Genomic DNA, 13,602 nt, shown 5'->3' with positions numbered 1-13,602 from the left:
TCCGGCTTCGGCTCAGGTCATGATCTCGTGGTTCGTGAGTTCGAGCCCCGCGTCGGGCTCTGTGCTGACAGCTCAGAGCCTGGAGCCTGCTTCTGATTCTGTGTCTCCCTCTCTGTCCTTCCTCCACTCACGCTCTCTCTCTCTCTCTCTCTCTCTCAAAATAAATAAAGAAACATTAAACAAAATAATAGTAAATAAAGACCAAAAGAAGCCCAGGGAAAGTTTTGAGCAAAATCGGAACCCACCCTCAGAGGAGCTCGAAACAGGTGTTTCCTCGCCTTGGCATTCGCAGACATCTGGGCTTTCCCCCCCAAAAAAACCCTGCCTCCCCTTCCTATGGGCAGCTGCTCCCAACTCTTGAATGTTCCTGGCACATTCTCAAAAATTAGAATCCTTGGCCACCCTGTCAAAACGATTAAATCACTAGACACGACACTAAACAAGTCAGGGATGGCGGTGAGAACCACAACACGGCATAACAAAGAATCCATGGCCGTCTCTCCTCGTATCTGGTCGCCATTTGCGTGGACTGCGCCCCACCCTGTCCCAGTTCTCTTACATACTTCCAGGGGGAGTTCTGGCTCATTCCAGCAAACACCTCATCTTTCTTTGGGTCAGTTTGACACTGGACTTCACCTCCTAACAATGGTGCTCCTTGCCATTGACCAAGCCTTCTCAGTATGCGCCACGATGAAGCTTGGTTGGCCAGAAGGAGAGGGCGATCCCACTTTAAAGGCCTTCTGGGGAAGGATCCCCAGCCATCTGCTGGTGAGTAATGACTTGGGAATCGCAGGGGCCCCTGTTCTTCTCCCAGCTGGGTGCCCCCGGGGTCGATGGCGTGAGTTGTCTGGGCTTCCTCCTCACTGGGAATTAGATTCACCCACAGAGCTGGGAAGGAGTTGAAGCTGTCCAAGCCGGTGCAGGTCGGCGCACTCATTCTGGGATGATCTCATGCAGCAGTGAGTCAGTGGCGTGGCTGCTGATTCCTCCATCAGACTTCTATCTGCCGCACACCTGGGCCTGCCCTCCAGGGCTTCTCGTGGCTTGGTGCCTGCTGATCTGGCCAGCCTCTCCTCCTTCCACATTCCACCTTTGCTTCCTAATTCCAGCCTCACCAAACCAGCCCACGGTTCCTCTCCATCCTCTGTACCTTTGCACCTGCTGGCCTGGCCGTGTGGAACACCGTTCCCCTCTTTCTGTCCCTGGCAAATCCATGCTCCATACCCAGCTAAAATGTCCCCTTCTCTGGGAAGCTCGTCAGTGTTGAGCCTGACTCAGATCCTCATCTGTCATTCTGGGGATGACACTCCCCCATCAGACAGGGAGATCCTCCGGGGTGGACTCTGGGGTCTCATGCCCTCACAGTCCGCCAGCACCCAGTACCGACAGTCCCTTTGGTCCATGCACTTTAAACTCCTGGGCCTCAGTTTCCTCAGCTGGAGAATGGGATCATCGTTTCAGCCTCCCAGGCTTGTGGGGAGCTAGGCGTGTAGAGCTCCACACGGAAGGCGCACAGGTCAGGAGAAGCAAGTGGCTGCCCCTCACAGCAGCCTGGGAGGCCAGAGCAGTGCGGACCTCGGCCTAGGGTGGGGGGAGAAAGCAACAATTAGAAGCACAGACCGTGGGTCATGGTCCGCTCACAGCCACCTTCCTCCCTTGTCCTCCCCCGACCCTACGGAGCGGTCCCTGCCAGGCTAACACTCGCTGACCTCATACCACACCGGTCAAGAGACCAAAAGGAGAACTTTGTGCCCAGCCAAGGGCCAGCTGTCCTCACAGGAGTCACGAGGCTCGGCACAGAAAGCTGAACCCAAGGGTAGCCGAGGCTCTCGCCTCCTGTCCTCGGCAAGGCTGACACAGAACAAGTCAGGGCACCCCCAGGTCCTGGGGAAAGGGGTCTCCTGGTACCAGGAGCCTCCCACACATCACCTTAAATCCCCACCCTAGGGGCGCCTGGGTGGCGCAGTCGGTTAAGCGTCCGACTTCAGCCAGGTCATGATCTCACGGTCCGTGAGTTCGAGCCCCGCGTCAGGCTCTGGGCTGATGGCTCAGAGCCTGGAGCCTGTTTCCGATTCTGTGTCTCCCTCTCTCTCTGCCCCTCCCCCGTTCATGCTCTGTCTCTCTCTGTCCCAAAAATAAATAAACGTTGGAAAAAAAAAATCCCCACCCTAGCCCAGTGAGGTATGCACCTCTAGCATCCCCACTCTACAGATGGGGAAACTGAGGCTGAGTGTTGCGTGATGTGCCCAAGGTTTCACAGGACTTGAACCCACCTCTGTCAGACACTCTGATCCTCCTTGCTTCTAAAACTCAGTGAAAGTTTTTGCGGTCAACGTTGGTAGCCTGGGGACACCCTTCTACACCCCCGCGTTGGGACCGCTTGTTCTCTGGGTGCAGCGAGGAGGCCTTTGGGAAATAGCAAATAAAGACGTGGGTTCTCATCAAGGCCCCTTGGTGCCTCCAGCAAGGGTCCGAGGGCTCCTCCCCTGGGGAGCCCAGCTGAGCCGCCCCCATAACTCGCGGCCTGGACAGAGGAGGCTTGTGCCAGGAGGCTGAGCCCTAGTTGGCCCCTCCTTCTGCCTGAGGTGGGTCAGGACGAGGTGCAAATCCATGCTGTCACCCAGTGACCTGCAATTATTGAGTGCCTACTGTGTTTGCGGCCCAGAGAGTGGCTCTCTGGCACCTCTTCGCGTGTGCCCTCATGGTCCCACCTCCCAGGCTTTATGCCCGCTGGTCGGATCCCCCCCATCCTCTCAGCAAATACCCACTGATCCTCAGGGACAGGGCGGTACCCAGTCCCTTCTCTATTACCATGTGGGGAAGACAGCCAATCACTAAGTAAGTCAAGATTGCAGGGGGGGGGGGGGGTGGGGGAAATGAGCTGAGCACCGTGCAGAGAGTATGGTAAGTGTACAGTCAGCGGGGACTGCCTGGAGGAAGAGGTCCCTGAGCTGAGAGCTTAGATGAGAAGACACCGCCATGCAAAGGGCCGAGGGAGGATCCTGGATTGGGGGAGAGGAGTGAGAAGGAATTGCGCGGCCCCTGCCCCGCAGTGAGGCTCCGTCAAGGTCATTTTCCGCGTCTGCCATCTGACCTTCACCATTTGGCCACACCACCCTTCAGCGGCTGGTCTCCCATTGCAAAGCACTTGACAGTTTGTAAGACAGGTTCCTCCTCGAGAGCCTCCAGGCTCCTCACATCTGCCGTAAGATGCATAGACGAGGAAACGAAAGCCCAGAGGGGAAAATGGCGTCCAAGGTCACACAGCCGGTGTCCCCTTCCTCACCCGGGCCCCTGCCCTTCTCCACCTGCCTCGCCATTTTCCCCAGTCGGCAGTGGCTGAGGGACCCCTGCCTGCATCCCCTCCCAGGCCCACCAGCCTCCCCAGAGGGGAGACAGCTCTGCACCAGCCCATATATAACCCACTCCACGTGCCTTCTCTGCATTAATAAATGGGGAACCAAGGGGTCATAAATCCTGGGGCTGCCAATGTCCCCGGGACCAGCTCTTTCTCTGGCCACGCACTAGTACTTTTTACAACCCATTAATTAGTCCCTCTAATAAAGTTTGACAAAATGATAACTTGCCCATGAAAAGTGTTGTAATAAATACATTTTCCCTAACTTTCAACCATTCGAGCATGGCCGCCTCATAAACCCTCCGCCATGGTTCACTGCCTTATTGTCTCTCTATATTTTTCCATCACCGTGGAAGTTCAGGGCCTGGGGCCTCATGGACTCAGGAGAGGCCTGGGCCTGACTCCGGGTGCCCGGCACCTCCGAGGAGACAGTCATGGGCCGTCCCTCCCCTGCTCACAGACCTGCACTGGCTCCCACCGCCCGGGACAGCGGCTCCTAAACTCAGGGCTCATCTTCCTGAGTCCTGCTTTATCCCTCTGGCATCGGAACGAACAGCGTCTCTACATTATGTTGTCTTCAAACTGACGCGCTTTGAAAAATTCACTTTGCAAGGATATTTTATATCATCATTACAGAAAACTGGAAAAGCAGTGGAACCAGCCCTGAAAAGGAAATAAAAACAAACACGATGAAACAAAACAAAAGCTTGTCACCAAATCCCAGACAACCAGAACTACTGCTTGCCTAGCTCTGAGCCTGCAGCCCGCCTTGTCTCTGTTGGAAAGGGGGGGGTGGGGGTCAGCCGGGACTAGAAAGGCGTAAAAGATGCATCAGCATAGAGTTGAGACTTTCTCCTCGGTGTAGATGGACGGTCTGAAATGGGATTGCAAGAACCTTCTTCCCCCTCGAAGAGTCTCTGTGGTTGAACGCCACGTCCCCAGAGGGTTCCGTTTTGCAGCCAGATTGGTACCCAGGGGGGCCGGGGAGAGGGTGCTGGCTAGAGACGCTATCTGGAAGCAGCAGGTGTATTTGCCATCACCTTCACATGAGACACCGTCCTTCACGTTGTAGGGAAAGTTGGGAGAACAGCCACTGTTCGTATGAGAGAGTAAGCACCCCAGAGTGTGGTTGTGGGGAGCAGGCCGGAGGAGTACCAGAACATCACGTGGACCTTCACCGAGATCCGGTTAGGCGTCCGATTCTCTGGGCCCAAACCTGCTTGGGATTCTCTCTCTCCCTCTCTCTCTGCCCCTCCCGTGTGCTCTCTCTCTCTCAAAATAAATAAACTTTTGAAAAATGGAATACTTAATGAAGGCATTACCTCCTTCCTGATCACTTTCTGATTACTTAACAAGAAGAAAGTCTCTGGGTATAAAGAAGGAGAGGGAAAAGAAGAAGGAGGAGGAGAAAAAGAAAGAGGAGAAGGAGGAGGAGAAAACAAAGTCTCTGTCTGGTGCCTCCCCTTTGGCTCTGTCCCTTTGTGACAGACGACAAGCAGACTTGGAGCCCTCCAGGACTGCAGCACCTGGCCGGGTTCTCACAAAACTGCTCCGTTCTGTTTTCCCTGCATTTTGGTTTAAGGGCACCGACTATTTAGGGCAAGTGAAACGCACTTCTCGTTTACGATAGCAATATAACGTGTCCTTTTAAAATGTGCACCTTTAAGTTAAAAGGACGGGTCGATATAAAGAAAAGCGCCAAATACATGTGAGCACGGGTGGCCATGAAGCCGAGGAAAGTCGTGAGTTGCAAGGTGAACGGTAGATGTGGGGGCGGCCCTGGCCGAGGGGCTCTCTTGGGGCGCGCGGCTGCCGCCAGCTGCACGGTCTGCTCGTCCCTGAACAACAGCCCCTCACTCCACAGTTTACAAGGGCCCTTCCTAAGCTCAGTCTCAGCTGACGCGTCCCACGGCTAGTGACCCCTCTCCGCAGGCCTCGCCCAGGCCACGTCAGTCATAGGCCGGGACGGGCATTTTACAGGCTCTGCCAAACCGCGCCTCGTCCATAGCCTAAGAGGAGGGCATGACATGAGCCCAAGCTGCCAGAGAAGGAGACTGAGGCTCAGAGAGGCTGAGGGACATTCCCAAAGCCACGGGGCAGCAGACTTGTTTCCTGTGGCTGCTGTAACGAATGACTACCAACTTGGAGGCTGAAAACAGCAGACATGTCTTCTTTTACAGTTCTAGAAGCCAGAAGTCTAAAATCAAGGTGTCAGCGGGGCCAAAGGCTTGGGGGGGGGGGGTCTTCCTGGCCTCCTCCAGCTTCTGGAGGTCCCCAGGCCTTCCTCCGTGTGTGACTCTGTCCCTGCAGCCTCTGCCTCTGCCTTCACATGACCTCCTCCTCTGTGGCATCTCTCCTTCTGTTTCCGAGGACACCTGCCATCGGCTTTAAGGGCCATCTTAACCCAAGTGGATCTCATCTCAGGATCCTTAACTTAATTACATCTGCAAAGACTCTTTTTCCAAACAGTTACATTCGCAGGATCTAGGGACCTCTTTCGGGGGCACCACCATTGCACGCACTACAAGCGGGGTGAGGATTGATACTCTGAGCGGAGGGTTCTGGATCTCCCTACTCTAGATGCGCGCGCGCACACACACACACACACACACACACACACACACACACGGGAGCCCACCCCTGTTGCCCGTCCCACCACCTTCAGGCCCCTGTTTAATTAGGACAGAAGACTGAACTCTGCTCAATGATACCAGCCTCAACCCACCCACCTGCCTGGGGACCCATCTCTTTGAGGAAATTTATGGCCATAATTTAGTGGGTGAATTACGGCTGCCGGCACCCGTGCTGTGAGACTCGCCCGGGCACATTAAACCCACCCGCTGACGCCCCTCCACGCCGGAGCCGCCCTCGGAGAGCCCGTAAAACACGGGGTGGCAGAGAACGGGGGCCCCCGTGGGAGCCCCGCCGAAGGCCCGGGACCGCAGCTGCTTCCGGAACTGGGCACAGAGGCCCGGGTCCCTGCCCAAGGATTCCGTGGCTGGTTAAACCGCGGCGGGTCGTGTGCCCATTCTGGGTGCCATTAGCCTGGCACGTGTCGAGCCTGGATGGTTACAGGCGCAGGGACCCGGGGTCCCGCACTGCACGCAGACCCACATGTCAGCAGCCGCCCCCACCGAGGGATGTGTGAGCACAGTCACGTCTGAGAAGCGCTGGCGGAAAGCGCGGTCGCAGCACAGCCCGTGCAAGCCCCGTGCACCTGTGAGGTGGCCCCAAACCTCTTGCAGACTTTCCTTCCTTTTATTTTCAATGTCTTTTTTATTGGGGGCATGTTTTTTAATGGGTTTTTTTTTTTTTTTTTGTCTTTTTAATTTTTCAATTTTTTTTTTTAATCTTTTTAATTGTTTTCATGGTTTCTTATTTTTGAGAGAGAGACAGACTGCCAGCCGGAGAGGGGCAGAGACTGAGGGAGACACAGAATCCAAACCCTGACGAGGGCTGGAGCTCACAACTGCCAGATCCTGACCTGAGCCGAAGTCCGAAGTTCAACCGAGCGCCCCTCCCCCCGCTTTTTTTTTTTTTTAAATTAGAGCTGCCAGTGTCAGAGGTTAAGAAGCTCCAGACACTTTCAGTGATAAGGTTTCCTAGTGCCGTTAAGACAGCCAGACGGATCCGATTTTTTTATTTCCTCCGAGCTGAGCTTTTAAAACGTTGAGGGCCAAGGAAACCCTATTTCGCAGAGGTCAACACACAAACCCCCCTGTCCTGGAGCCTTGACTAGATTGAAGACAGAGGTAAATGAAAGCAATGACAATAATGATAATAAGGCCTCTGACCACAAGAGAAGGCGTGCAAACCCACGCCGAATAACCTCCAACAACCGAGGCAGGAGGCCACGCAAGCCGAACTGGGGCGAGGGAAGATTGCAGAGGCTGCTGGAGGGGGCTGGCGCAATCCGGGAAGACTCCCTGGAAGAGAGGAGTCTCTCTTCCCCTGGCCTCGGCGCCCTCTACCCTTCCTGTGGTGACACACAGGCCTTCTCTCTGCCAGGCTGCAGCCCGGGCCTGGTTTTGCGGGCTCCCGCTTTGCATAAGTTGCCCTCTGCCGCTCTGTTCAGTCTCCTGGAGCTCAATCCAGGCAAAGATGCCCTCGGAAGTGAAGTTCCAAATTAGGTTGTTTGGAATTCCTAACCGGTGCAATTAACAGATCCCAAACACTGTTAATTATGTTTCCCGTGGCCCGTGTACACAGAGGCCGATCGATCGGCCCCAGGCTGCCAATTACGGAGGCATCACAGCATCCAGGCTCCCGGGGAGGGGTGCGCGGGGAGGTGACAAGGCTTGGGTGCCAGTGGGGGGCGGGGGTGAACCTCTGGGGACTTGTCCCGGAGCGAGGCTTCACACAGACCCACCTGGTCATCTTTGAGGGGCGGCTGGCTGGCTCAAGCGGGACAGAGTAGGGACACCAAGACCCAGAGGGCAGGGTGCCATGAGGCCGCTTCACTTGGGAGGAAGAAAGTGACCTGATTTCTTTTTTTTTTTTTTTTAAGTTTACTTATTTATGTTGAGAGAGAGAGAGAGCACGAGCAGGGGAGGGGCAGAGAGGAAGAGGGAGAGAGAGAATCCCAAGCCGGCTCCCTGCTGAGCGTGGGGCCCCATGCGGGGCTCAATCTCATGACCGCGAGATCATGACCCGAGTTGTCACCAAGAATCTGACATTTACCCGACTGAGCCGCTCAGGCGCCGCTCAAACGACCCGATTTCCGTGCGTACTGTTGTATGCGAGCAGCAGAGTGTGAGAGGTGTGTATGCAGGCACGCGCGTGTGCAGATGTGGCTGTGGGTACACGTGTGCAAGCGCGTGCAGTGCCGTGAGCAGAGGGTGCATTCTGGAAGCTGTGGGTGTGAACACTCGCGTCTGAGAGCGCGATGTGGTGAGTGGTGGAGATGGGTGGGGGCCGGGCTGAGTGTGAGCATATGTGTGAAAGGAAGTGTGTGTGTGTGTGTGTGTGTGCGCGCGTGTGTGTGTGAGCATGGGGGGCGGTGAGAAAGCGAGCGTGCAGATGCCAGCCGCAGGAGGGGTAGTGTTCACGGGAGGGACGGACAGCGCTGAACGCAGGTGCACACGGCTGGAAGAGGGTGAGGAGGTGCAAGCGGAGGGCGCCCAGATGGTCAGGCAGTTAAGCCTCGGACTTGGTTTCCGCTCAGCTCAGGATCTCACGGTTTCCTGTTGGAGCCCCGGGTCAGGCTCTGCGCTGACAGTGCGGAGTCTGCTTGGGATTCTCTCTCTCTCTCTCTCTCTCTCTCTGCCCCTCCCCCACTCATGCTGTCTCTGTCTCTCACAAGATAAATAAACTTAAAACAATGAAATTATTATTTAAAAAAAAAGGAGGTGTGAGGGATGGGCATGGCCGGGGGAAGGTGAGCAGGTGCTGAGAGCGGGAATCGGTGGGAGCACGCGCGCTCCTCTCGGTGCGCATGTGCGCACGCACCGCCGCACTATTAGGCGTAGACCCCCCCTCCCCACCCTCCTCCACCCCCACCCTCCCCCCGGAAGGATGACACTCCCCCGCAGTCCTGGTGACCGTGTGCTTTGCTGCGGACAAGAGACTGTGAAGATGCCCTGTGTTCCCTTTGGGGCGGAGCTCGAAGAGCCAGGCTATGGTGCTCCCTTATCCACCACCGCGGGAAGAGACAGTCCTCGCTGCCAGCCAGGATGGAGGGGGAGCGGAGGCCACGCCCACGCGTGCTGGAGACCGAGCGCGGTCGGGGGGCGGGAACCAGCCGCTGCTGTTGTGCTGCGGTGCTGGGGCGCAGGGCTGCTGGGGCTGCGGTATAATCCAGCCCCCGCTGACCGTGTCCATGTGCGCGGGGGGACGTAGGGGTGAGCAGGCGAGACAGTGTGCGTGTGCGTGAAACGTCTGTTGCCCGGCGGTCGGGGTGTTGGGGGTGTTTGTTACAGCCGCCTGACCCAGCGCACGCCGGCTGATGCAGGGACCGAGTGTCCTCGCGGCTGCAGGGACGGGGGAGAATTAAGGCGCGCGTGAGAGGGTGTGTGAGGATGCCCGCGAGAGGGTGACGTTGGGAGGGAGGAAGTGAGGCCACTGTGAGGGACACCTCCCCCCCCCTCCGCCCCCCACCGCCCTGTGCCTTCTCTGTCCCCGGGGCCCCAGGTCAGGCAGGGGTCAAGATCGGCACCCTGCCACACGGGGACTAGCCGCACCTGCGCTCCTTCCTCTTTACCTCGGAAACTTGTCTTGAATCTCTCAGCTCCTTCTCCCTGTCCTGCTGCCTCGTCCCTCCCTCCAGCCACCCTCTTCTCCATCTGGAGGGTACAGCTGCCTTCCTGTCTGGCTGCCCCCCACCCAGGCTTTTCTCCACGCAGCCATCTTTCCAAACCCAAATTGGACCCTGTCATTCCTTTGTTTCAAAGCCTTCAGTGGTTCCCTGTGGCCCCATTACCCCCTCCTTCCCATGGCTAGCACCCTCAGCCTATGTCCCGTTCAACCTGTCAGGAGGCTTACACTTCCTCTCCCCTCGGGCCCTTTGCACATGCTGTTCCCTCCTCCCAGAATGCTTGTCCCTTATGCTCTTTCCCTAGTTCACCTCTCAGCCGCCGCCTCCTCAGGGAAGCCTTCCCTGATACACACTCTCGTCCCTCCACATGTCTCGCTTTTGAAGCACCGTATGCTCACTTCATGAACTTCGTCTCTCCCGGGAGTCTGTGGGCTCCTGGTTGGGCCAGGGCCTGCCCCGCCTGGCCACTGCCACCGCCACTGCCTGGCACACGGTAGGCACTTGATAAATGTTGGTGAGTGAGTGCAGGAATTAGTGAATGGGGCAGCCTCTCCATCTTCTCTGGCAGGCAGGGCTCTCGGGCCTCTGGGGGCAACTAGCAACGACTGAGCCCCTCCATTCAACACGGAACGGAGATACGATCTGTGTTATTCTCCCTCGTGAGGGCAGGTGTCCAGCCTGAGCTCATCATGAGGCAGCTTCGCATAGCAGAGCAGGACACATAGGTCGCTCTCCGGGGTGGGTTCGACTTAGCCAGTCTTTCCCAGGTTCCTGCAAGCAGCCAGGAGCACCAGGAGCCAAAGGCTGGAGCACCCCAGCCCCATCCCCGAAGGGACAGACCTCATGTGCTCTCGCGGGGGAGACGGGGTGAAGGGTCCAGGCAAGGAGTGGGGAGGTCCGGCCTCAGCCGGCAGGGCAGGCTTGCACAGGATGGCGTCCCTTCTACTAGACCCGGAAGGACAGGAAAAGGATTATCACACAGGACAAAAGCGGGGAGGGGCGGAGGGGTACGTGTTCCAGGTAGGGGCGGAGCATGAGCGAGATCTGGGAGCCAAGAAACTGATCTGCTCGAATCCCAGCTCTACCAGTGCAGAGGTCGTATGGGTACCATCCACCTTTGTCATCCCCAGAGCCTAGCACCGTAGAAGGTGCTCTAAAACTGTGGGGGAGGGGAGAGAGAAGTTTATTGCCCCGCAAGGCTTTTCTAAGTCAGTCCTCAAGCGCTGAGCTCGGACCGTGGTTCTGTCGTTTATCAGCCTTGTGAGCCGGGGCAGGTCACTTACCTCTTTGTGACTCAGTTTCCTCATCGGTAACGTGAATACGAGGTTCACAGGCCGCTGGGATGGACACCTGCCTGCCCACCACCCATCCTCTCTTCCGGGATCTGCACACTGATTCTTCCTCGGGGACCATCCTCCCGCCTCCTGCAGTCGGTGAAGTTTGAGAGAGAACCCTTCCCCCAGCTGTCTCAAGGGCACAGGACCCAGGCGTGGCCAATCGAAGAACGCCACCCCCTGGTCTTATGATTGGTTCAGGAACGTGCATGTAACCCAAGTGCAATCAGTGATAATGAGCTCTGGAACTTGTGCTTGAGCTGTTGGGAAAGAGTTATTTTGGTCTGTTCATGGGGTTATTTGTGTTTGTGTGTTTGGGGGTGGGAGTGAGGGAGTTTCTGCTACAGTTCTGAGAGAATAAGATAGCTCTGGAACTGCCCAGAGTCCTGTAAATAGAGCCTGCTTGAAGACGAAAGCAGAGTCAGGAGAAGCCAAGTCCTAATGACATTATTTGAGCACCTGGATCCAGCTATGCCTGAAGGTGGCCTTGAGCTTTTTGGTGCCTAGCACATAATAAGTATGATACAAATAGTGGCTGTTATTAGCAACATAGAGTCTGGTAGACAGTAGGTGCTTGGCAATGTTAGTTCCTTTCTCCTTTCACTCCCATGCCCCTGAAAACATTGTAGAATTACTGCCATCCCTCTTTCTGCCGATTACAAATGCTTCACAGTGCATCGTGGGGCCCCGTTCAGGGCATGAGCAAAATGTGTTAATGACGGAACGTCTGTCAGAGCATTTTCCCGTCAAGCTGTTCTTCTTCCCCCACTGAAGACACTCAGGGGACAAGACAGATGCTGAAAATAATGAGGCCCAGAGCTGCCATGATCTCTGCCTGGCAAATTCACAGCTTCCAGACATTCAGGCCCTGGGACAGCCTCGGGGTGGGGAGAAGGGGGATAGGGAACCTCAGAGGTATTCGGGTGCTGACACGTCTCCATCACGCCAACAGTGGGTGCTAGGGACCGAGAGCTGAGGGCACGCCCCAATCTGCGGGGGTAGTCGGGCTATGAGTGCATTTAGTGTATGCCTGCTGGATGCTAGGATGCTGGGGGTCCCGTGGTGAGTAGCACAGAGCCCTGCCTTCACTCAGGGCTGAGTCTAAAGGAAAAGACGGCAGGGGCGCCTGGGTGGCGCAGTCGGTTAAGCTTCCGACTTCAGCCAGGTCGCGATCTCGCGCTCCGGGAGTTCGAGCCCCGCGTCGGGCTCTGGGCTGACGGCTCGGAGCCTGGAGCCTGTTTCCGATTCTGTGTCTCCCTCTCTCTCTGCCCCTCCTCCGTTCATGCTCTGTCTCTCTCTGTCCAAAAAAAAAAAAAAAAAACGTTGAAAAAAGGAAAAGACGGGCAGGTCAGCAAGCAGTCCCAGGAAGGAGTGTGGGGGAGCCATGGTTCCGCATGGGGAGGGAACAGAGAAGGCTTCCTGGGGGCTGTTTGTGAGCTGAGTTGAGCCTTAACAGATGAGAGGAAGAGGGGTGGAGAGAGGCTCCCGCTCCGGGCAGGAGGAGAAAAGGAGGGAAGGAGAGAAATGGGGACGCTCCAAGTACATCAGGGCCTAACAGACCTCGCTAAGGAGTGCAGGTTTTAACTGGGGCACTAGGGAGCCATGGAAGGGCTAGGAGCAAGGGCTGGCTGGCCTGACTGGATTGGGGTTCAAGAGAAATCTCTCCGACACCGTAGGGCGATGTAGAAGGACAAATCCTGGAGGCCGTTAGAGCCCTTCAAGTGAGTGATCTTGGGGGCAGAATGACACAACAGATTCCAGGGGCAGAAGCAGCAGCCTGGGGGGGGGGGGGTGGCGGGGGGAGATCCGAGGCAGGGTGGGAAAGGAGGCCCAGGGAAAAGATCTCAAGCTCAAGGCCTTGCCTCTTACGACCAGGCCGTAAAGTTCCTCCTCTGGAAAGCGGGGCTGAATAGCATGTGCCCTGCCAGACTCAGAGGGTTGGCATGAAAACTATGTGCAGGGGTGACTGGGACAGTGCCTGGAAAAGGATAAAGCAGCAGAAAGCAATATTCCTCGGTAAAGGGAATAGATACTTTGCCGGCTGTAAGGTCTCTGTTGCTTGTAGCACAAAAGCAGCCACAGATTGATACACAAATGAATGGGCGTGGCTGTGCTCCAATAAAACTTTATTTCTTGGCCCGCGGGTTGGAGCTGGCCAACTCCTGGTTTAAAGTGATACGCAGTGGGGTGCCTGGGTGCCCCAGTCGTTAAGAGTCCAACTCTGGATTTCCGCTCAGGTCGTGATCTCACAGTTCGTGGGTGCGAGCCCCACACCGGGCTCTGCACTGACATCACGGAGCCTGCTTGGGATTCTGTCTGTCCTCTTTCTCTCCCCCTTCCCCTGCTTATGCTCCCGCGTTCTCTCTCTCTCTCCCTCCCTCCCTCTCTCAAATAACTAAACATTTAAAAAATAAACTGATATGCAGATACCAAGCCTTCCTTTTCACCCTGGACATATCCTCTGCCTGAGCTCTTCCTACGTAAAGAAAGCTCTTCCTACTTTCTTCATCTCCGTAGCCCGGAGGCAAAGAACATCCTGTTCCCTGGGCACCCATTTTATAGATGAAAAGGTGAAGAAGAAGGAGAACTTGCACTTAACTGGCACTTCAGGGGTGTTTTATTAACCGTTTATGAGTTAAATGACCGGACCTTGGAGA

General features: G+C 56.2%; 1 long non-coding RNA gene across 1 annotated transcript; it reads left to right on the top strand.

Moving 5' to 3' along the window:
* Positions 1 to 9,442: 9,442 nt before the first annotated feature.
* On the top strand, positions 9,443 to 11,204 carry LOC147575417 (uncharacterized). The gene is made up of 2 exons (XR_015242707.1): positions 9,443 to 10,104; positions 10,868 to 11,204. It is a non-coding gene; the product is annotated as an uncharacterized LOC147575417 (long non-coding RNA).
* The last annotated feature ends 2,398 nt before the right edge of the window (positions 11,205 to 13,602 follow it).

Source organism: Puma concolor, chromosome D3 (assembly GCF_028749965.1).
Source record: "Puma concolor isolate L17-30 chromosome D3, mPumCon1.1.hap2, whole genome shotgun sequence".
NCBI lineage: Eukaryota > Metazoa > Chordata > Mammalia > Carnivora > Felidae > Puma > Puma concolor.
Note: the sequence above shows the minus strand (reverse complement) of the source record. Positions and strands in the feature narration are given on the sequence as shown.